The sequence below is a fragment of the Crocuta crocuta genome, unplaced genomic scaffold (genome assembly GCF_008692635.1).
Source record: "Crocuta crocuta isolate KB4526 unplaced genomic scaffold, BGI_CrCroc_1.0 scaffold69, whole genome shotgun sequence".
NCBI classification, from domain to species: domain Eukaryota; kingdom Metazoa; phylum Chordata; class Mammalia; order Carnivora; family Hyaenidae; genus Crocuta; species Crocuta crocuta.
The window spans coordinates 830,785-854,483 of NW_027551576.1; positions in this window are offsets into that span (position 1 = coordinate 830,785).

Genomic DNA, 23,699 nt, shown 5'->3' on the forward strand with positions numbered 1-23,699 from the left:
CGAGCGTGGGGGGCGGGGAGGAACGGGGGAGGGGCTCTCCGGGTCCTGGCGGTCAGTGGAAGGGGTGGGCACGGTCCTAGAGGTCCCCCAGCTGGAGCACTAAGCGCTTTCCACGGTAGGGGCCCCTGACTTGGGGGACCCACTTCTTCCAGCCTGAGCTGCGCGGCTGTGGGTCCCCGCAGAGCCCATGGGAATGGGGGAGGGGCCGAATGGAGTATTATTTGATAGGGATTGAACTGCTCTCTTGCTCCCAAATCACCTTCCCTACAACCTAACACAGTGCCTCAGGTTGCGCCGCTACACTTCCAGCCTTTTGGGTCTTAAAGGCATTGAAGGTTCCCAGAGTCTCCTTGGAAACCTGGGAAAGGGAACCCCCTAAAGTGTTAGCCTCCCACGCCCGCAATAGGGACTCATTGGCCACCAGCGGAAGGAGTTGGGCCTGGAGAACAAGACCCAGGGTGAGTATGCGGGACAAGAGGGAAGGAGGCTGGGAACAAGTCGGTTTCCCTCCCTACACTCTTCCGAGTACCTGCTATGAAGTGAGCACATCAATAAGATGTGTTAAAGAACAAAGTGTCCTCTTGAATACTGAAAACAAGCTGAGGGCTGATGGGGGTGGGGGGGAGGGGGAGATGGACATGGAGGAGGGCACTTGTTGGGATGAGCACTGGGTGTTATATGGAAACCAACTTGACAATAAACTATGAAAGGAAAAAAAAAGAACAAAGCGTCCAAATCCAAGCTCATGGTCAGACCCAAGAACACCTTGGGGGCATTCAAAGGGAGCCAGTGAGGGTCATTTCTTTCCCTGAAGGGGAATAACTTGGCTTAGGACCTGCCAAGATGATCTGGGTTGGCACCCAGACAAACCCTGACTACTCTTTACTACCTCTGTGACCTTGCACTTGTGCTCTCTGAACCTGTTTTCCCGTATGTAAAGTGGGCAGATTAATCCCCACTTCTCAAGCATGTGAGGGAAAGGGGTGGGGTTGGAAATAATCTGTTAGTGGGTTTCCAAACACAACACTGTACAGAGGGGTCAGTCTGATGAAATTTGCATCTACAGAAAAAAATAATTTTGTAAGGTTGCCAACTGTCTTTTCCAGGAGAGACACTGTTCTTTTTTTTTTTTTCCCTGAGATTGAGTATTTCCTGCTTTCTTAGTGTAAAAATTCCATTTTAAAGAAATGATGATAGTTAATTTTTTCTTAAGTTTGTTTGATGATAGTTTTTTAAAATGTCCTCATTTTGGCAAAATAAAAAATGGGTAGTTTTATTTCCATCCCCAATTTTATTTTTTTAGTAAAAACAGAAAAAAAAATAGAAAAAGAGAGTTTATTAAGAAGGCTTCGAAACAAAAAAAGTAAAACTCTTGGAGGTCACCTAGGTTAGGCATCTGATTCTTGATTTTGCCTTGGGTCATGATCTAGCCTGTGTAGGACTCCATGCTGACAGCAGGGAGCTTGCTTGGTATTTTTCTCTCTTCCCTTCTCTCTGCCCATCCTCCACACACGTGCTCTCTCTCGCTGTCTCTCTCTCAAAATAAATAAATAAACTCTAAACAAATAAAACACGATACAATTTTCTAAACCCTTGAGTCGGTTCAGCAAATATGTAGTCAGTTTAGCTGTGTAAGATTAAAGATGTTACTTTATTTAAAATAAAATATATATTTCAATTCTTTAAATTTATTCCATAAAGTACATATTTCCCTATAAATTCCCGTTCTCAGTGTGGTCTCTTCACTCCCTCTCTAGTTGTGGAGTTTATCCTGTCAGTCCTCAGGTTGATTTCTTGGGTATTCAGAGTGATTTGACAGTTATCTGGTTGTGTTGGAGGAAAAAGAGATGAGCCTAGGATTTTCTTACCATGCTGCCATCTCTCTATCCCAACTTTTATTTTATTTTTTTAACATCTATTTATTGTTGAGAGACAGAGAGAGACAGAGCATGAGCAGGGAAGAGGCAGAAAGAGGGAAACAGAATCAGAAGCAGTCTCCAGACTCTGAGCTGTCAGCACAGAGCCTGTCACGGGGCTCAAACCCACGAACGTCAAGATCATGACCTGAGCCGAAGTCAGACGCTTAACCGACTGAGCCGCCCAGGCGTCCTCTATCCCAAATTTTAAAACGGAATGATGAGGCCCATGAAATGGGCTCCACAATTTGGCAACTCAGACTCATGTGACGTCATCTCGTGTGCGCACAGAGTGCTCGGTAAATTTGGTTTCCCCTCCGTGGGTTCCTTGCTGAGGGCATCCTGGTTGTTTCCTGAGAATCCTAAGATTCTGGAGTGAAGGGGTTGTAGAAAGAGTCTAATGCTACACCTTTCCTCACTTGGCAGACAGAGAACAGAAGCCAATGAGGGGACTGACTTGAACAAAGAGGTGGATTGATCCTGCCAACTGACTGATCACTCTGATTCATTTATTCACCCACACAGTTAAATAAGTGAAGTTCTCCTGTAATGTGCTGCACAGCACTATGCTAGCCTTGGGATGAGATGGTTGGGATAATGGGTTGTTTATATTATAGAAGAATGCCTGAATAGGTGAGCTCCTCCTATCATAATGGAATGAAAACACCAGAATGTGAGGCTCATATCTGCCACTGGACAGTGATGCAACTCCTCAGAGCCTTATTTTCTTCCTTTGTAAAATGGAGAAAAACATACTTCCTACCTGCAGATGCTGTGGGAATCAAAAGAGATAATGGATGGAAAAGAGCTTTGTAAACTGAAAATGGCTTTATAAATGCAAGTGATTGTCATTAAATTTTAATAAGTGGCTTGCCCAAGGATGAGAAATAGCAGCAGTATTGGAAAAGCACTTGTCAAGCTGTGAGTAGGTGGCACAGAATGTGTCCTTGTTTTAAAAACTACCCTTAGAGCAGTGACAGGAAGAAAGTTGGAGAATTCTCTACAGAAAGAACTTCTCTTTGACCCTGGGGAGGGACCAGAGCAGAATGGAACACTTGTGGGAATGAGATGAGGACTCTAGACCGTAAGGCAAGGATGCTGCTGCACTGAGCACCTGGGTGAGAAGAGAAGCCCTCAAGGCTTCTTGCAGCCAATATACTAGAGAAGAAAGATCCATAGCTTGCTGGATACCTTTATGCCTAAATTAAGTGTTCAGTTACGTCGAACATTTGATAAGGTCTTACAACATTCTAGGTCTCCTGATCTTTGTTTTACGTGTATTGTCTCATTCAATCTTCACAGTAGCCCTTTGACATAGTGTTATGAGCCGAACTGTAGCCCCCACTCCCACCCCAATTCATATGTTGAAGTCCTAACCTTCCATACCTCAGAATGTGACTGTATTTGAAGACAGAGACTTTAAAGAGGTGATTAAGGAGGCACTTGGGTGGCTCAATTGATTAAGCATCCGCCTCTTGATTTTGGCTTAGGTCATGATCTCATGGTTCATGAGATCCAGCCCCACGTCATACTCTGTGCTGACAGCACAGAGCTTGCTTGGGATTCTCTGTCTCCCTCTCTCTCTGCCCCTCCCCCATTTGTGCTCTCATCCTCTCTCCCTCCCCCCTTCCTGTTCTCTGCAAAATAAATAAATAAACATTTTTTTTAAAAAAAGAGGTGATTAAGGTAAAATGAGGTCATATGGTGTGCCCTAAACCACCATCACTGGTGTCCTTATAAGAAGAGGAAATTAGGACATAGACAGCACAGAGACCACAGGATGACAATGTTAGACACAGCAAGAAAGCAGCCATATACACTAAGAGAGAGGCCTCAGAAGAAACCCAACTTTCTGACATCTTGAACTTGGACTTCTAGCTTCCAGAATTGAGAGAAATTATTTCTTTTGTCAAAGCCACCCAGTCTGTAGTATTTTGTTATGGCAGCCCAGCAAACTCATACAGGTAGGTACTCGGATATCCCTATTTTATAGAGGACACTGAGGACTAATAACTTGCCCAAAGTCACATATCTCGCAAGGGGGAGAGCTGTGATTTAGTCTCCGGAAGCCTACTCCAGAGCCCACAGTCTCAATTACTGTGCCATATAGGTCATGCTAAAGAGTAGATTCAATTCTTCTCAACTACTTTGTTTCCTTTCTAAATTCATATAATTTGGTTATGAACATATGCATCGACATCACCATCTGATTTCAAGTCTTATTTCTGCAAATTACTAACTGATCGTAAGCCACAGTATCCTCATCTGTAAAGTGGGGATGATGATAGTAGTATCTCCTTCTGAGAGTTTTTAAAAAGCTGAATGAGATATTGTGCACATAAAGTGCTAATCACTTGGAAAACATTCAAAAGATATTTGCGGGGCGCCTGGGTGGCTCAGCCAGTTAAGCGGCCCACTTCGGCTCAGGTCATGATCTCACGGTGCATGGGTTCGAGCCCCACGTCGGGCTCTGCGCTGACAGCTCAGAGCCTGGAGCCTGCTTCAGATTCTGTGTTTCCTTCTCTCTCTGCCCTTCCCCTGCTCACGCTCTCTCTCTCTGTCTCTCAAAAATAAAGAAACATTAAAACAACATCAACAAACCCAAAAGCTATTTGCTGTTATTACATAGCTAGAAAGTAAGAGTTCCAGGATTCAAACTTGGGACTAGCTTGGTCAAAGCCAGTGCATGTAACTCTTACATAGAACTGTCCAGTATTGGGGCGACTGGGTGGCTTAGTCGGTTAAGCGTCCGACTTTCGCTTGGGTCATGATCTCGCGGTTCGTGGGTTCGGGCCCCCCGTCCGGCTCTGTGCTGACTGTCAGCTCAGAGCCTGGAGCCTGTTTCAGTTTGTGACTCCCTCTCTCTCTGACCCTCCCCTGCTCACGCTGTCTCTCCCTCTCTCTCTCTCCNAAAAAAAAATAAAAAAAAAAAATAAAAAAAAGAACTGTCCAGTATTCCAGGGCCTTTGCAGAAAGACACCAGAGCTATGGAGTTAGACAATGGGTAGTTTTATTCTAAGCCTGATACACAATGGTTATGTGGGTTTGAGTAAGTTATTTAAATTCTCTGAACCCCATTTTCCATTTCTATAAAATTGAACAACTCCTTAGCCTCATATGGTTTAAGTGAGGTAAAATATGTAGGGTGTTGGTCACACAATAGAGGATCAGTAAACATTAGTAGAGAGGATTTCATCTTTTGTAGGAGGTTAGGTTCTAAAAACAAATGCAGTTGGGAGAAATATGGTGTAAATTACCCTTTTAAAAAAAATCACTTAATTATCCATGAAGTACAATAAGCAAATTTTCATGTATACCACCCGATCCTGTAGTCCTTAGGTACTAAAGCTTCAGAAAACGGAGATAGACTAAAGAAAACAAACATAAGGTCAATTTTCAGATACAGAGACATTCTGCCTTTAAAATATTATTAATCCTTTAAAAATCAGGGATATGTGGAAAATTGTAAACAATTCATATTTACATGCAGAGTTTACTCTTTACTTATCTAAAGTCTCCAGCCAGTCTTGCTCTTTCTTAGTCAGCTCAGGCTGGCATTACAGAATATCATAGACTGTGTGTTAAACATCAAACATTTCTTTCTCACAGTTCTGGAGGGCACTAGCATGGGAGGAATCTTCCTGATTTACAGATAGCCACCTTCTTTCTGTTTCCACATATGGCAGAGAGAGTTCTAGTCTCTTCCTTTTAGAAAGACACTAATCCTATCACAAGGGCTCAACCCTTCAAGTCCCTACCTCCTAATATTATCACATTGGGGGGTAGGATTTCAACATGTGATTTTGGATGGGGAAAAAACCATGCAGTCCATAGTACTGCCCCACCCAGTGACTAATGATTTGGCCTCAGGACGGGCAACCCAGCCTATCCTGGTCAAAGATATTCCTTGGGGATATAGAGGTGGGGGTGAGACAGAGAAACATACGATGGGAGAGATGTTCCGTTCTCTAGTTCTTGGACCATAGGCTGTAAATATGCTACTTTTAGGTTGTAGATGGTCACATTCACCATCCCACTGGAGAGCCTGAGAAAGTAAGGCCAACATGTGTGCAGAAGATGGATTGAAAGATAGGGAAATTATTTTTTTTAAGATAGTACTTTTAAGCACTCTCCATACCGTAGGTGGGCTTTGAACTCCCAACCCCAAGATCAAGAATCACATGCTTCACTGAATTGAGCCAGCCAAGTGGCCCTGCAAGATGGAGAGATTCTTTTTCTTTTTTTTTTAAGTGTATTTATTTTTGAGAGAGAGACAGAGAGTGAGTGAGGAAGGGGCAGAGAGAGAGGAAGACCCGGAGTCCGAAGCAGGCTCCAGGCTCTGAAATGCCAGAGCCCGATATGGGGCTCGAACGCACAGACGGCGAGATCTTGACCTGAGCCAAAGTCAGACGGCTAACCGACTGAGCCACCCAGACGCCCCAAGATGGAGAGATTCTTAATACTGTTTGAGACCTTATGGTTGAAACGTCTTTACATTGTTCTTTTAAATCCCCCCCTTTTTTGTCGTTGTTGTTTATAATCGTTTGAATTGCTTTCTCTCCAATGTTCCTTTAAGAATTCTAGTAAAAACCATCTTTCTCTTCCTCCTTTAATCTCACATATCTATCACACACTATCTCTTTCTGACATTAGACTCAGTCATTTGCTCATTCAACTATTCAACCAATAAATATCAGTGGCATTTCATATTTATAGGTCCTATGCCAGGCAATGGGGACACAAAAATTAAGAAGACTCCATCCCTTTAGACAGGAGCTCACTGTCTAAAGGAAGAGCAAGGGAACAGAGTGGTATAATTACTATGACAGAGGGTCACTCAGAGATTTTGAGAACCATGTGAAGGGGCTCACTGAACTACGATCTTGACTGAGTCACCTAAATTTTCTGAGTCTCAGTTGCTTCATCTATAAAGATGACATCATAAAAAATACTATTTCACAGTTGATGAAATAAAATAATGCATTTTATACTGGAAGCAAACTAAAAATGCTAAGAATTGTTCATATAATAACAAAATGCCTGAATAACTGTACCATACCTTTCCTTGTAAGTATCTGTATTATTCAGAACTCATGGGTTGGAAATGACAAAGATCCAGCAAAAAGCTGATATAAGCAGGAATAAAAAAACAGCTGCTCACATGATAGGGTTGGGAATCAGTCTCTCCCCTGCTTTTCTGTCCACGGTTGGCTCCATGCCCCAGCAAGATCTTCGCAAATTATGGCAAGATGGCGCTGCTGACTTTGTGGTAAAAAAAAAAANTTGTAAAGAATCCCTTTGAGGCTTAGTACATGGTCAATTTTCACAAATGTTCTCTGTGTTCTTGCAAAGAATGTGCACTCTCTATGAATGGAAAGCTCTTTGTGTGTCTGTTAGCTCAAGCCTGTTAATTGTGTTGCGCACATTTTATAGATCATTACTAATTTTTTTTCTGAAAAGTGTGTTAAAATCTCCCATTATGATTGACTGTGAAAGGACCTGAGAGAACTTTATGGAGTGATGGTAACATTCTCTATCTTGCTGGGAATTTAGGTTACAAGGTGTATGCATGTGTCAAAACTCAGCATATATACACTTAAGATTTGTGTATTTCATTTCCTACAAAATTTATTTCAAAAGAAAAACTTGCAACTAGGTAGTCAACTTCAGATAATAAGGTCTTCAAGGGAGAGGAAACTGACTGCAACTTACTTTGGAATGCATAAAAAATAAAATGGATTACTAAATGGATAGACAGAGAGATGGACAGTTGTGTGTAAAAGCAAATATAGAGTAAAATGGTAGAAGTTAGGGAGTAAGCATAGGCATGCCTTGTTTTATTGTGCTTTGCAGCTACTGTTTTTCACAAACTGAAAATGTGTGGCAACCTGCTTTGAGCAACTCTATTGGCACCAACAGTATTTGCTTACTTCATGTCTCTGTGTTACATTTTGGTGATTCTCACCCTATTTCAAACTTTTTCATTATTATTATATTTGTTATGGTGATCTGTGATGTTTGATGGTACTATTGTAATTGTTTTGGGGCTCCATGAACCAAGAACATATGAGATAATGAAATTAATCAATAGATGCTGTATGTATTTTGATTGCTTCTCCAACTGGCCATTCCCCTTCTCTCATCCTCTACTTGGGCTTCCCTGTTCCCTGAGACATACAATATTGAAATTAGTCCAATTAATAATCCTGCAGTGGCCTATAAGTGTTAAGTGAAAGAAAGAGTCACACATCTCTCACTTTAAATCAAAAGCTAGAAATGATTCAGCTTAGTGAGGAAGGCATGTCAAAAGCCAAGGCAAGCCAAAAACTGGGCCTTTTGTGACAAACAGTTAGGCAAGTTGAAGATGCACAGGAAAAATTCTTGAAGGAAATTAGAAGTACTACTCCAGTGAACACAGGAATGATAAGAAAGGGAAACAGCCTTCTTGCTGATGTGAAGAAAGCTTTAGTGGTCTGGAAACAAGATCTAACTGTCCACAACATTCCTTAAACCAAGGCTTAATCAAGAACAAGACTCCAACAGGGGCGCCTGGGTGGTTTAGTCGGTTAAGCAACTGACTTTCGCTTAGGTCATGATCTCGCGGTTCGTGGGTTCGAGCCCCGCGTCGGGCTCTGTGCTGACTGCCAGCTCAGAGCCTGGAGCCTATTTCAGAGTCTGTGTCTCCCTCTCTCTCTGACCCTCCCCTGCTCACACTGTTTCTCTCTCTCTCTCCTAGAAATAAATAAATAAAAAAAAAAGAACAAGACTCCAACTATCTTCAATTCTGTGAAGGTTGAGAGAAGTGAAGAAACTGCAGAAGAAAAGTGTGAAGCTAGCAGAGGTTGGTTCATGAAGTTTAAGGAAAGGAAGCCTTTCCCATAATGTAGACGTGCAAGGTGATACAGCAAGTGCTAATGTAGAGGCTGCAGTAAGTTTTCTAGAAGATCTAGCTAAGATCATTAATGAAGGTGGCTGCAATAAACAATAAATTTTCAATGTAGGTGAAACAGCCTTATGTCAGAAGAAGATGCCATCTAGGACTTTCATAGCTAGAGAAAAGTCAATGCCCAGCTTCAAGGCTTCAAAGGACAGGTGAATCTCCTGTTAGGGGATAATGCAAATGGTGACTTGAAGTTGAAACCAGTGCTCATTTACCATTATGAAAATCCTAGGTCTCTTAAGAATTATGCTAAATCTACTCAGCCTATGCTCTATAAATGGAACAACGGAGCCTGGATGACAATACATCTGTTTACAACATGGTCTACCGAATATTCTAAGCCCACTGTTGAGATCTACCTCTCAGAAAAGAAAGATCCCTTTCAAAATATTACTGCTCATTGACAATGCACTTGGTCACCCAAGAGCCCTGATGAAAACATACAATGAGATTGATGTTTTTGTGCTTTTGAACACAACATCCATTCTGCATTCCATGGATCAAAGGCTAATTAAAATTTTCAAGCCATATTACTTAAGAAATACATTTCACAGAGCTACAGCTGCCATAGATAGTGATTCCTCTGATGGATCTGGGCAGAGTAAACTGAAAACCTTCTGGAAAGGATCCACCGTTCCAGATGTCATTAAGAACATTCATGATTCTGGGGCGCCTGGGTGGCTTAGTCGGTTAAGCGTCCGACTTTCGCTTAGGTCATGAGCTCGCGGTTCGTGGGTTCGAGCCCCGCGTCGGGCTCTGTGCTGACTGCCAGCTCGGAGCCTGGAGCCTGTTTCAGAGTCTGTGTCTCCCTCTCTCTCTGACCCTCCCCTGCTCACGCTGTCTCCCTCTCTCTCCTAGAAATAAATAAAAATATTTAAAAAAAAAAAAAAAGAACATTCATGATTCGTGGGGAAAGGTCAAAATATCAACATTAACAGGAGTTTAGAAGAATTTGAGTCCAATCCTCACGGATGACTTTGAGGGTTCAAGACTTCAGGGGAGGAAGTCACTGCAGATGTGGTAGAAACAGCAAGAGAACTAGAATTAGAAGTGGAGCCTGAAAATGAGACTGAATTGCTGCAATTTCATGATAGAACTTGAACAGATGAGGAGTTGCTTGTTATGGATGAGCAAAGAAAGTGGTTTCTTGAGGTGGGCTCTAGCCCTGTTGAAATTGCTGTGAAGGTTATTGAAACGACAACAAATAATTTAGTTTATTACATAAACTTAGCCGATAAAGCAGCAGGAGGGTTTGAGAGTATTGATTCCTATTTTGTTAGAAGTTCTGTGTGTAAAAGGCAATCAAACAGCATCACAAGCTACAGAGAAATCATTTGTGAAAAGAAGTGTCAATACATGTGGTGAACTTGATGGTCTTATTTTAAGAAATTGTCATAGCCACCTCTAACTTCAACAATCGCTCTGATCAGTCAGTAGCCATCAGCATGAAGGCAATACTCTCTACCAGCAAAAAGTTTACAACCTACTGAAAGCTCAGATGATGGCTAGCGTTTTCTGGCAATAAAGTAATTTTTAATTAAAGTAGGTACATTGTTTTTTAAACCTAATGTTACTTCACACTTAATAATCTACAGTATAGTATAAACATAGTTTTTATATGCACTGGGAAACCCCAAAAATTATTTGGCTCTCTTGTAATGTTTGCTTTACTGTGGTGGTCTAGAACTGAACCTGCACTTATCTCCAAGGTATGCCTATATTTGAGTATACATTCTAAGAGTTGCAGTATATTTCAAATTTTTCATCAAAAAATGCTGGAGAGGGGCCCCTGGGTGGCTCACTTGGTTAAGCTTCCAACTCTTGATATCAGCTCAGGTTATGATCTCACAGTCATGAGATTGAGCCCCACATAGGGCTCTGCACTGAGACTGGATCCTGCTTGAGAGGCTGTCCCTCCTTCTGCCCCTCCTTCACTTGTGCTCTCTCTCTCTCTCTCTAATAAAAATAAGTAATTTTTTTAATGTTGGAGAAAAAATTTTCTATTATGATTGCTGATTTGCCAATTTCTCCTTGTGAGTCTGTTGATTTTTGCTACATATATTGAGAATAAGTTATTAGATCAATATTAGAATTCTTTTGGCTATTATTTCCTTGGTGTATAGTCTTATACCTTTAGTCTTTCTGTTTTATTTTATTTTATTTAAATGCAGAAGTTTTTTAATTTTTAAAAAATTTTTTAAATTTATTTCTGAGAGAGAGTGAGAGTGTGAGCAGGGGAGGGTCAGAAAGAGAGAGGGGGACACAGAATCCAAAGCAGGCTCCAGGCTCTGAGCTGGCTGTCAGCACAGAGCCTGACCCAGGGCCCGAACTCACAAACCATGAGATCATGTCCTGAGCAGAAGTCGGATGCTTAACCGACTGGGCCACCCAGGCGCCCCTAGTCTTTCTGTCTTATTATGTTTTTAGCATGACTTTTGTAAAAATCAAAATCATAAAAGATCTCCATTAGGAGGGATGCCTGGTGGCTCAGGTGGTTAACCATCCGACTTAGTTCCAGCTGATCTTATCGTTTCATGAGTTTGAGCCCTGCATTGGGTTCTCCACTAGCAGAGTTAAAATTAAAAAACAAAAAACAGAAAACTCATTCTTTTGTAAGACTAATACTCTATTTATGTATATACCTATACACCACATTTGGTTTATCCACTTTTATTGGGTTTTCCCCCCATTTGTTTGTTTGTTGTAATCTCTATGCCCAACGTGGGGCTCACACTCACAACCCCAAGGTGAAGGTCAAAAGGTGCATGCTCTACTAACTGAGCCAGCCAGGTGCCCCTTATCCACTTGTCTGTTGATGGAAGTTTGTGTTCTCCATTTGTGTTCCACCTTGGGGCTCTTAGGAATAATGTTGCTATGAACATTGGTGTACAAATATCCTGCTTTCAGTACTTTTGGATGTGTACCTAGAAGTGGAATGCTGGATCATATGGTAATTCTATGTTTAACTTTTTGAGGAACCATAAAGCTGTTGTCTATAGCAGGTGCACCATTTTACATTCCCACCAGCAATGCACCAGTGTTTCAATTTCTTCACACCCTTTCCAATACTTTTTATTTTCTATTCTGTTTTTGTGTTTTTATAATAATCATTTCACTTGGTATAAAATGGTATCTCATTGTGGGTATAATCTGCATTTCCCTAATAATTAGGGATGTTAAAGATCTTTTAGAAGGCTTATTGACTGTTCATGTATCTTCCTTTTTTCTGTTTTTTTCGTTCTATAATTTATTTATTTTTTATAATTTGCATCCAAGTTAGTTAGCACATGGTGCAACAATGATTTCAGGAGAAGATTCCTTATGCTCCTTACCCATTTAGCCCATCCCCCCTCCAACAAACCCTCCAGCAACCCTCAGTTTGTTCTCTATATTTTAGAGTCTCTTATGTTTTGTCCCCCTCCTTGCTTTTATATTATTTTTGCTTCCTTTCCCTTATGTTCATCTGTTTTGCATCTTAAATTCCTCACATGTGAGTGAAGTCATATGGTATTTATCTTTCTCTGACTAATTTTGCTTAGCATAATATCTTCTAGTTCCATCCACGTAGTTGCAAGATTTCATTCTTTTTGGTTGCCGAGTAATACTCCACTAGATATATATTCTCCCCCCCCGCCCCCCCAGCTCTTTAAGGTGTAAGGTTAGGTAGTGTATCTGTGACCTTTCTTCTTTCTTTAGGAAGGCCTGGGTTGCCATATACTTCCCTCTTACGATGGCCTTTGCTGCATCCCAGAAGCTTTGGGCTGTGGTGTTACTATTTTCATTGGCTTCCATGTACTTTTGAATTTCCTCTTTAACTTCTTGGTTACCCCATTCATTATTTAGTAGGATGGTCTTTAGTCTCCAAGTATTTGTTATCTTTCCACATTTTTTTCTTGTGGTTCATTTCGAGTTTCATAGCATTGCGGTCTGAAAATATGCATGGTATGATCTCGATCTTTTTGTACTTGTTGAAGGCTGAGTTGTGTTCCAGTATGTGATCTATTCTGGAGAACATTCCATGTACACTGGAGAAGAATGTGTATTCTGCTTATTTAGGATGAAATGTTCTGAATGTATCTGTTAAGTCCATCTAGTCCAGTGTGTCATCAAAGCCATTGCTTCCTTGTTGATTTTCTGTTTCAATGATCTGTCCATTGTTGTAAGTGGGGTGTTGAAGTCTCCTACTATTATGGTACTATTATCAATGGGTTTCTTTATGTTTGTGATTAATTGACTTATATATTTGGGTGCCTCCACATTTCGAACATAAATATTTACAGTTGTTAGATCTTCTTGGTGGATAGACCCCTTAATTATGATATAATTCCCTTCTTCATCTCTTGTTACAGTCTTTATTTTAAATCTAGATTGTCTCATATAAGTATGGCTACTCCAGCTTTCTTTTGGTGACCATAAGCATGACAGATGGTTCTCCATCCCCTTACTTTCAATCTGCAGGTGTCTTTAGGTCTAAAGTGGGTCTCTTGTAAACAGCATAGAGATGGATGTTGTTTTCTTATCCATTCTGTTACCCTATGTCTTTTGATTGGAACATTTAGTCCATTGACGTTTAGAGTGAGTACTGAAAGATATGGATTCATTGCCATTATGTTGCCTGTAGAGTTGGTGTTTCTGGTGGTGGTCTCTGGTCCTTTCTAGTCTTTGTTGCTTTTGGTCTTTCCCCCACCCCACCCCATCTTTTCTCCCCTCAGAGAGTCCCCTGTAAAATTTCTTGCAGGGCTGATTTAGTGGTCACGAACTCCTTTAATTTTTGTTTGTCTAGGAACGTTTTATCTCTCCTTCTATTTTAAATGACAGCCTTGCTGGATAAAGAATTTTTGGCTGCATATTTTTTCAATTCAGCACATTGAATATATCCTGCCACTCCTTTCTGGCCTGCCAAGTTTCTGTGGCTAGGTCTGCTGCAAACCTGATCTGTCTTCCCTTGTAGGTTAAGGAGTTTTTTTTTTCCCCCTCGCGGCTTTCATGATTCTTTCCTTGCCTGAGTATTCTGTGAATTTGACTATGATACGCCTTGTTGATGGTTGGTTTTTGTTGAATCTACTGGGAGTCCTCTGTGCTTCCTGAATTTTGATGTCTGTGTCTTCCCCGGGTTAGGAAAGTTTTCTGCTATGATTTGCTCACATATCTCTTCCAGTCCTTTGCTCTCTCTTCATCTTCTGGGACCCTTATGATTCTGATGTTGTTCACTGATTTCTCTAATACTTAAATCATGCTCTTTTGCCTTGGTGTCCCCCTTTTTTTCTGCTTCATTGTTATGCATATGTGTGTCCTCTAAATCACTGATTCACTGCTCTGCCTTATCCATTCTTGCCTCTGTGGCATCTATTCGAGATTGCAGCTCAGTTATAGCATTTTTCATTTCATCCTGACTAGCTTTTATCTCCACAGAAAGGGATTCTAATCTGTTTTCAACCCCAGCTAGTATTCTTATTATCATGATTCTAAATTCTGGTTTGGACATCTTGCTTATATCTGTGTTGATTAACTTCCTGGCTGTCTTTTCTTCCTGTTCTTTCTTTTGGGGTGAATTCCTTCATTTCATCATTTTGAAGGAAGAAAAGAGATTAATAAGGTAAAAAAATTAAAATTAAAAAATTAAAAACAACACAAAAAAACAAAGGATGCTAGATCCTCGGTATTTTCTGGTCTGGTTGTTGAAAGGAGGTTGATAGATTGGAGAAGAAAGGGAAAGATAAGAAAAGAAAAAAAAAGAAAATGTTTGAAAATTTGAAAAAATGAATACAATGAAATGAATAAAATGAAATGATGGAAGTAAAAAAAAATGGAATTTGAAAATTTTACAAAAAAGTTAAAAACTATATAGTAGAAAAAATGAAAGAAATATTTTTAATAGAAATGGAAAACAAAAATAATTTTTTTCCTCTCTCTGTATTCAAGAAAGAGAAAACAAATTGAATAGATGGGCCACCAAGCAGACTAAAGTACGATTGAAGTTACATTGGCTTCCCCTCCATGTCGAACGATGAAGCACTTTACAGTTAGTTCATAAACTAAGCAGGCAACAGACTTCGGTTCCTCAAGATGGATGGACATTGGCCCAGTTGCGCGGGTCTTCTTGTAATGGCTCTGTTCTCCACTAGATGGCGCTGCAGAGCTTCCTGGGGTAAATTGCTGTGGTGCCCGTAGGTGCGTATGCGCATGCACAGAAGGGGTGAATATGGCGTTACCCACCTACCCAGTCTCTAGTATCAGACTCTGCTCTCCCTGACCAGCAATTGCCCATCCCTCCTTTGTCTCTGGCTTCCTCTACTACCTGCTTTTATAGTGTCCGTGACAGAGCCTTCAGGTTGCCAGGCGGGACCTGCCTCCTGAGTTTTATCTCAGATGTGGCTCTGTTTCCCCACCTCTCGCTTCTGAGGCACTGCAGCTTTGAGGCCCTCAGCCTTTCTGGGGGAGGGTCTTGCTGAGCAATGTCCGGGTGCCCGCCTGCCCCCAGGAATGGTCGGGCTCCCGATGCACAGAGACTGCGGCTGGGTACCAGCCTGCTCCAGAGAAAGTTCGAGTGATCATGTAGCAGCAGCGTTTCTGGGATTATGGAGAATCACAGCACACATCTGGCGCCAGGCTTCACCCTTAATGTCCTTGCTCCAGCACCAGCAACTGTGGCTGTTCTCTGGGGTCCACTGGGACCTTTGCCTGTGGGGAGGCTGCACAGCCTCTACCAAATGTCCTCCCAGCAGGGCAACTGCCTCCCCTCATGTGGCCCGAGGACCCCGAGGACCTCGCTCTCTGCTTCTGGGGACTCACCCTTCCCAGCTGAGCACAGCCAGGTATCCTGCTGCAGAGTTTCAGACTCTGTGCTCCCCTGTTTATAGTCGTAATGGAATTTAAACCCCCTCCTTTCTCCCTTCTCCCTTTTTTGTTCAGTCCTTGAGGCTGTTTCCACTTTTCCACTTTCTCTCCAGCTGCTTTTGTGGGGGGTGTGGTTTTCCCCGTCCTCTCCCCACCCCGGCCCGCCTCCCCCTTCTGTCCGCTCTCTGCAAGCAAAAGCAGCTCCCTGCAATCCGGGGCTCTCTCCTCCAGTTCACCTCTCCGCGCCTCATACCTGCTGAGTTCTCTGGTTCAGGTTGTGCATATTGTGTTAATCCTCAAATCGGTTTTCTAGGTGTGCAGGATGGTTTAGTGTTGATCTGGCTGTATTTCAGGCATGAGAGAAACAAAAAGAACTTCCATGCTGATCCACCATCTTGCCCCTCTCTCTTCATGTATCTTCTTTAGAGAAATGTCTTCACATTTTTTTCTCACTTTTTTTTCTTTTCTTGTGTTTGGATTGGCTCGTTTGTTGTGGAGTTGTAAGAGTTCTATATATTTTCAGAATATGAATCCCTTATCAGATAATGATTTGCAAATATTTTCTCCCATTCCCTTTTACTCTCTTGATAGTGTCTTTTGATACACAAATGTTTTAAATTTTGATGAAGTCCAATTTATCGGTTTTTTCTTTTGTGGCCTGTGCTTTTGGTGTCATATCCAAGAAATCATTGGCAAATCCAGTATCATAAAAATCTTCCCTATGTTTTCTTCTAAGAGTTGTATAGTTTCAGCTCTTACATGTAGGTAATTGATCCATTTGAGTTAATTTTTTGTTTATAGTATGAGGCAAGAGTCTAAGTTCATTGTTTTGCATATGGCTATCCAGTTATCTCAGTACTATTCATTGGAAAGACTATTTCCCATTGAATGGTTTTGGCTTCCTTGTTGAAAATCAATTGGCCATATACAAGAGGGTTTATTACTGGGCTCTCTATTCTATTCTATTGGCCTTTATGTCTATCCTTATGCTAGCAATACATGGAAGCATTGGTTTTAATCATATTAAATCTTAACGTGATAGGGATGTCTGAGCGGTTTAGTTGGTTAAACATCTGCCTCTTGATCTCAGTTCGGGTCTTGATCTTAGGTTTTGATCTCAGGGTCTTGAGTTCAAGCCCTACATTGGGCTCTGCTCTGGGCATGAAGCCTACTTCAAAAAAAAAAAAATTAGAGATTTTATTAAGTTATCTCTGTACCCAACATGGGGCTCAAACCCACAACATTGAGAACAAGAGTAGCATGCTCTTCTGACTGAGCCAGCGAAATGCCCCCAAACATCCTATTCTAACACAAATGACTGATGTACGGCAAGAGATGCCTGTATTTTCTTTCTACACTCTGTTGGTCGTCGCTACATTTTAAAATATGCACACTTGACATCATACCTAAAGTAAATCAAGATCTCTGTTATCTTCATAGTCAGAAATGGATGTTAAATATTTTAACTTAGAATCATATTCTTCCATCTTTGTTGTTATCACTGTCAATGCATTTTTATTATTTATTTATTATTATTTTTGTTTATTAAGAAAAAATTTTTATTGTTGATTTATTTTGAGAGACAGACAAGACAGAGTACAAGTAGGGGAGGGACAGAGAGAGAGGGAGACAGAGGATCCAAAGCAGGCTCTGAGCTGTCAGCAGAGAGCCTGACGTGAGGCTCGAACTCATGAACCGTGAGATCATGAGCTGAAGTCCAACACTCAATCGACTTAGCCACCCAGGTACCCCTAGGATTCTTATTAAAATGCTTGAGGGGAGGAGGGACAGAAGTAAAGAGAGAGAGAATCTTAAGAAGGCTCTATGCCCGGTGCAGGGGGAGAGTAGCTGACTGAGGGATTCGATCCCATGACTGTGAAATCATGACTTGAGCTGAAATTAAGAGTCAGATGCTTAACCAACTGAGCCACCCAGATGCCCCACTGTCTGTGTATTTTCAGTTCCATCTTCTAGTTAAAGCCCCCCAAAGTGTAATTTTTAAAAGATTTATTGAAGTATAATTTACATACAATAAAATTCACTCTTTTCAGTTTTAACAAACATACAGTTTTGTAACCTCTGCCACAGTTGAAATACAGAACAGTTCTAGTGTGCCTGGGGGGCCCAGGGGGCTGAGCATCTGCCTCTTCATCTTGGTTGCAGTTATGATCTCATGATTCATGAGAATAAGCCTGGCATCAGGCTCTGTGTTAATAGCACAGATTCTCTCTCTCTCTCGGGATTCTCTCTCTCTCCCTCTCTCTCTGCCCCTCCCCCACTCTATCTCTATCAAAATAAATAACTTTACAGAATGGTCCCATCTTCCCCCCAAATCTCCTACTATATCTTTGATGTTGGCTTCTCGCCATACACTAAATCCCGGGCAGCCACTTGTTTGCTTTCTATCCCCATTCATTTTGCCTTTTCATCAGTGTGACATAAATGGAATCATACCTTTTTGAGTATGACTTCTTTAACGTGGCATTGTGCAGTTTGCCATTCAAACATGCTGTTGGGTGTATCTGTAATTGGTTCCTTTTAATTGCTGAGTAGTGATCCACTGCAGAGATGAACCATAGTTTATTTATTTACCCAGCTGAGGACCGTCTGGATTGTTTCCACATTTTGCCAATTATAAATAAGGCTATTATAAACATACGTGTATAGAGGTTGTATGAATGTAATTTGTCATTTCTCTAGGGTAAAATAGCCAGGCGTGAGACTGCGGAGTCGTATAGTAACAATATATTCAACTTTATAAGAAACTGTCAGGGACGCCTGGGTGGCTTAGTCGGTTAAGCGTCGGACTTTCGCTTAGGTCATGGTCTCGCGGTTCGTGGGTTCGAGCCCCGCGTCGGGCTCTGTGCTGACTGCCAGCTCAGAGCCTGGAGCCTATTTCAGAGTCTGTATCTCCCTCTCTCTCTGACCCTCCCCTGCTCACGCTGCCTCTCGCTGTCTCTCTCTCTCTCCTAGAAATAAATAAAAATAGAAAGAAAGGAAGAAAGGAAGAAAGAAAGAAAGGAAGAAAGAAAAAGAAAGAAAGAAAGAGTCAAACAGTTTTCCAGAACGTACCATATTGCATTCACATTGGTAAGGTATAAGTGATCCAATTGCCCCATATCTTCACTAGGACTTAGTATTTTTTGTTTAATTTGAGCCATTTGAGTGGGTATCTCATTATGGTTTTAATTTACATTTCCCTAATAACTATGATGTTGAGCTTTTCATGTACTTATTTTCTTCATTGGTAAAGTATCTGTTCAAATATTTTGCCTATTTTCTGTTGAGCTATTGGCTATCTCATAAAGTTTTGAGAGTTCCTTGTATATTATGAATACAAGCCCTTTATTAGATATGTGTTTTGAAAATATTTCCTCCTAATTTGTGGCTCATCCTTTTATTCTCTTAACAATATCTTTTGAAGAGCAAAGGTTCTTTTTTTACATACATTTTTTTAATTTTAAAATTTATTTTATTTTACTTTATTTTGAGACAGAAAGTGGGGAACAGGGCAGAGAGAGAGAGAGAGAGAGAGAGAGAGAGAGAATCTCAATCACGCTCCACGCTCAGCACAAAGTCCAACGTGGGGCTCAATCCCATGACCCTGGGCTCATGACCTGAGCCTAAATCAAGAGAAGGACACTTAACTGATTGAGCTACCCAGGCGCCCCAAATGTTCTTAATTTTGAAGAAAGCTAATTTATCTTTTTTTACGTTATGGAATATTTTTTATATAATATCTAGGAACTGTTTGTCTGATCTAGGCAATAAAAATATTCCTCTATGTTTTCTCCCAGAATTGTTATAGTTTTAGCCTTTAGCATAAGTATATAATCCCTTTTGAGTTAATTTTTATTTATGATGAGAGGTTAGGATTGAGGTTCATCTTTTGCATGTGGATAGCCAATTGTCCTGGCAGTATTTGTTGAAAAGAACATCTTTTCTCCTTTGAATAGTCTTTGCACTTTTGTCAAAAATAAATTGAACCACGTTGAGATACCTCTTCACTCTCACTAGTAAGGCTAAAATTAGAAAGACAGATAATAACAAGTGTTGATAAGAATGTGGAGAAATTAGCTCATGGATTAGAAGAACAAATATTGTTAAAATGTTGATACTACACAAAGCAATCTACATGTTCAACTCAATCCCTATCAAAATAACACTGGCATTCTTCACAGAGTTAGAACAAACAATCCTAAAATTTGTATGGAACCAGAAAAGATTCGAATAGTCAAAGCAATCTTGAAAAAGAAAACCAAAGCTGGAGGCATCACAATCCCGAACTTCAAGATGTATTACAAAGCTGTAATCATCAAGACAGTACGGTGCTGTCACAAAACAGACACCCAGATCAATGGAACAGAATAGAGAACCCAGAAATGGCCCCACAAACATATGGCCAACTAATCTTTGACAAAGCAGGAAAGAATATCCAATGGCATAAAGAAAGTCTCTTTAGCAAATGGTACTGGGAAAACTGGACAGTGACGTGCAGAACAATGAACCTGGGCCACTTTCTGACACATACACAAAAATATACTCAAAATGGATGAAAGACCTAAATGTAAGACAGGAAGCCATCAAAATCCTAGAAGTGGGCGCCCGGGTGGCTCAGTCAGTTGAGTGTCCTGCTCTGTCTCTGTTCCTGTCTCTGTCTCTCTCTCCCCAAAAAATAAATAAACATTAGGGGCGTCTGAGTGGCTCAGTTGGTTAAGCATCTGACTCTTGGTTTCAGCTCAGGTCATGATCTCACGGTTCATGGATCCAAGCCCCACATCGAGTTCTGTGCTGACAGTGCAGAATCTGCTTGGGATTCGTCTCTCCATCTCTCTCTACCCCTCTCCTGCTCATGTTCTCTCTCTCTCAGGATAAATAAATAAACATTAAAAATTAGTTAATAAATAGATAAACATTTAAAAAACCAACTTGTGTATGAATGATCATAGCACGCACCATTATTCACAACAGCAAAAAAAGAAAGCGAACTAAATGTCCATCCACTGATGACTACATACATAAAATATAGCATAGCCATACAATGGAATATTATTCATAAATAGGAAGGAAGTACAAATACATGCCACAACACAGATGGACCTTGAAAACAGTATGCCAGGTAAGAGAAGCCAGTCACAAAAGGACTTCACATTATAGGATACCATTTATATGAAGTGTCCATAAGAGACAAATCTGTAGAGACAGAAAGTAGATTGATTAGTGATTTCCTAAGGCTGGAGGAGTGGGGGAGGAAGGAATGACTGCTAAAGAGTATGGACTTTCTTTGTGAGGTAATGAAAATATTTTAAACTTAGATTTTGGTGACATTTGCACAATCTTGTAAATATACCGAAGCCTTAGAATCATATGCTTTAAATGAGTAAGTTTTATGGTAAGTAAGTTGTATCTAAATAAAGATGCCTAAAAAATAAGTTGATCACATATGTTTAAATCTTTTTCTGAACTCTTATGTTCCATGGATCTGTGTCTATCCCTTCATCAATACTAGTTTATCTTGACTCCTGTAGCTTTATGTAAGACTTGAGATAAAGTAATATATGAGTCCTTCAACTTTGTTCTCCTTTTCAAAATTATTTTGACTATTCTTTTTTGACTATTCTTTACTTTTTAACCTAATTCTTAAAATTGACTTGCTGATGTCTACCAAAATTCCTGCTGGAATTTTAAAATAGCTTGTATTGAATTCATAAATCTATTTAGGAAGAATTGACATCTTAATGATACCGAGTCTTCTAATCAGGAAACAAGGTATATCTTAACCACTTGCCTGAGTTTCTTTGATCTCTTTCATCAGTGGTTTTGCAGTTTTTAGCGTTCAAATTTTATACTGCTTTTGTTAGATTTATATCCATTTCATGGTTCTTTGGGTGCTATTGTAAATGGTACTGTTTTTTACACTTCCATTTCTGATTGCTCATTGCTACTATATAGAAATACCATTGATATCTGTATGTTGACCAGGTATCTAATGACCTTGCTGAATGGCTTATTGGTAGCTTTTCTGTTGGTTTGCTGGGATTTCAACAACCAAAGGGTCAAAGATAAAATCAAAAGGAAAACAAAATTTTTAAAAATTTTTTAAATGTTTTATTTATTTTTGAGAGAGAGATAGAGACAGCATGAACAGGGGAGGGTCAGAGAGAGAGGGAGACACAGAATGCGAAGACAGGCTTCAGGCTCTGAGCTAGTTGATCTAGGTGAAGTGAAGTGAAGTGAAACACTTAACATACTGAGCCACCCAGGCGCCCCCCCAAAATTTTTTTTTGAACACATGAAAATGGAAGTAGAACATACCAAGACTTATGGGATGCAGCAAAAGCAATTCTAAGGGAGAGATTATAGTGATAAATCCTACATTAAAAATAAAGATGAGGGGGGACGCCTGGGTGGCTCAGTTGGTTGAGCATCTGACTTTGACCCAGGTCATGATCTCATGGTTCGTGGTTTTGAACCCCACATCGGGCTCTATGCTGACAGCTCAGAGCCTGGAGCTTGCTTTGGATTCTGTGTCTCCCTCTCTTTGCCCCTCCCCTGCTTTTTCTGTGTCACTGTCTCTCAAAAATAAAGAAATGTTTAAAAAGAATTAAAAAAAAATAAAGACGGGGTGCCTGGGTGGTTCAGTCAGTTATGCATCTGACTTCAGCTCAAGTCATGATTTCATGGTTCATGAGTTTGAGCCCCACATCAGGCTCTCTGCTGTCAGCACAGAGCCTGCTTCAAATCCTCTGCCTTCCTCTCTCTCTGCCCCTCCCCAGCATGTGAGCTCTCTCTCTCTTTCTCAAAGATAAACATTAAAAAAAATAAAAAATAGAGATCTCAAATCAGCAGCCTAGCTTTACACCTCAAGAACTAGAAAAACAAGAACAAACTAAGCCCAAAGCTAGTAGAAGAAAGAAGACAACAAAGATCAGAGCAGAAATAAATGAAGCAGAGAAAAGGAAAGCAACAGAAAAAATCAACAAAGCTAAAAGCTGTTTTTTTTAAAGATAAATGTATTTGAAAAACCTTTAGCTAGACTTACCAAGAAAAAAAAGAGAGGATTCAAACAAATAAAATTAGAAATGAAAGAGGAGACATTATAATTAATACCACAGAAATACAAAGGATCATAAGGGATTACTGTAAACAGGTGCCAACAAATTGGACAGTCTAAAAAACTGGATAAATTCATAGAAACATACACCTGCCAGAACTGACTCATGAAGGAAGTAGAAAATCAGAACAGGCCAATAATGAGTAAGGATATTGAATCAGTAATCAAGAATGTCCAAATAAAGAAAAGTCCAGGACCAGATGGCTGTGTGGTTAAATTCTACCAAACATTTAAAGAAGATTTAGTGTCAATCCTTCTTAACTTCATCTAAGAAGCTGAAGAGGAGGGAATGCTACCAAACTTATTTTATGAGACCAGCATTACCCTGATATCAAAGCCAGATAAGGATGAGACTAGAAAAGTAAGCCACAGGGGCGCCTGGGTGGCTTAGTCGGTTAAGCATCCGACTTTCGCTTAGGTCACGGCCTCGCGGTTTGTGGGTTCGAGCCCCGCGTCGGGCTCTGTGCTGACTGCCAGCTCGGAGCCTGGAGCCTGTTTCAGAGTCTGTATCTCCCTCTCTCTCTGACCCTCCCCTGCTCACGCTGTCTCTCTCTCCCCTAGAAATAAATAAAAATATTTTTAAAAATGTTTTAATGTTTATTTATTTTTGAGAGAGAGAGAGGTAGAGTGCAAGAGGGGAAGGGGCAGAGAGAGAGGGAGACACAGAATCCAAAGCAGGCCCCAGGTTCTGAGCTGTCAGCACAGAGCCCGATGTGGGACTTGAAGTCACGAACTCTGAGCTCATGACCTGAGCCGAACTTGGACGCTTAACCAACTGAGCCACCCAGGCGCCCCCAGAATTATTTATAAATTATGTATCATTTTATTGTTCTATGAACAAAAACACTTATACAATCACAATAATTAAATCCAGCCATCTTCAGTATTGTGT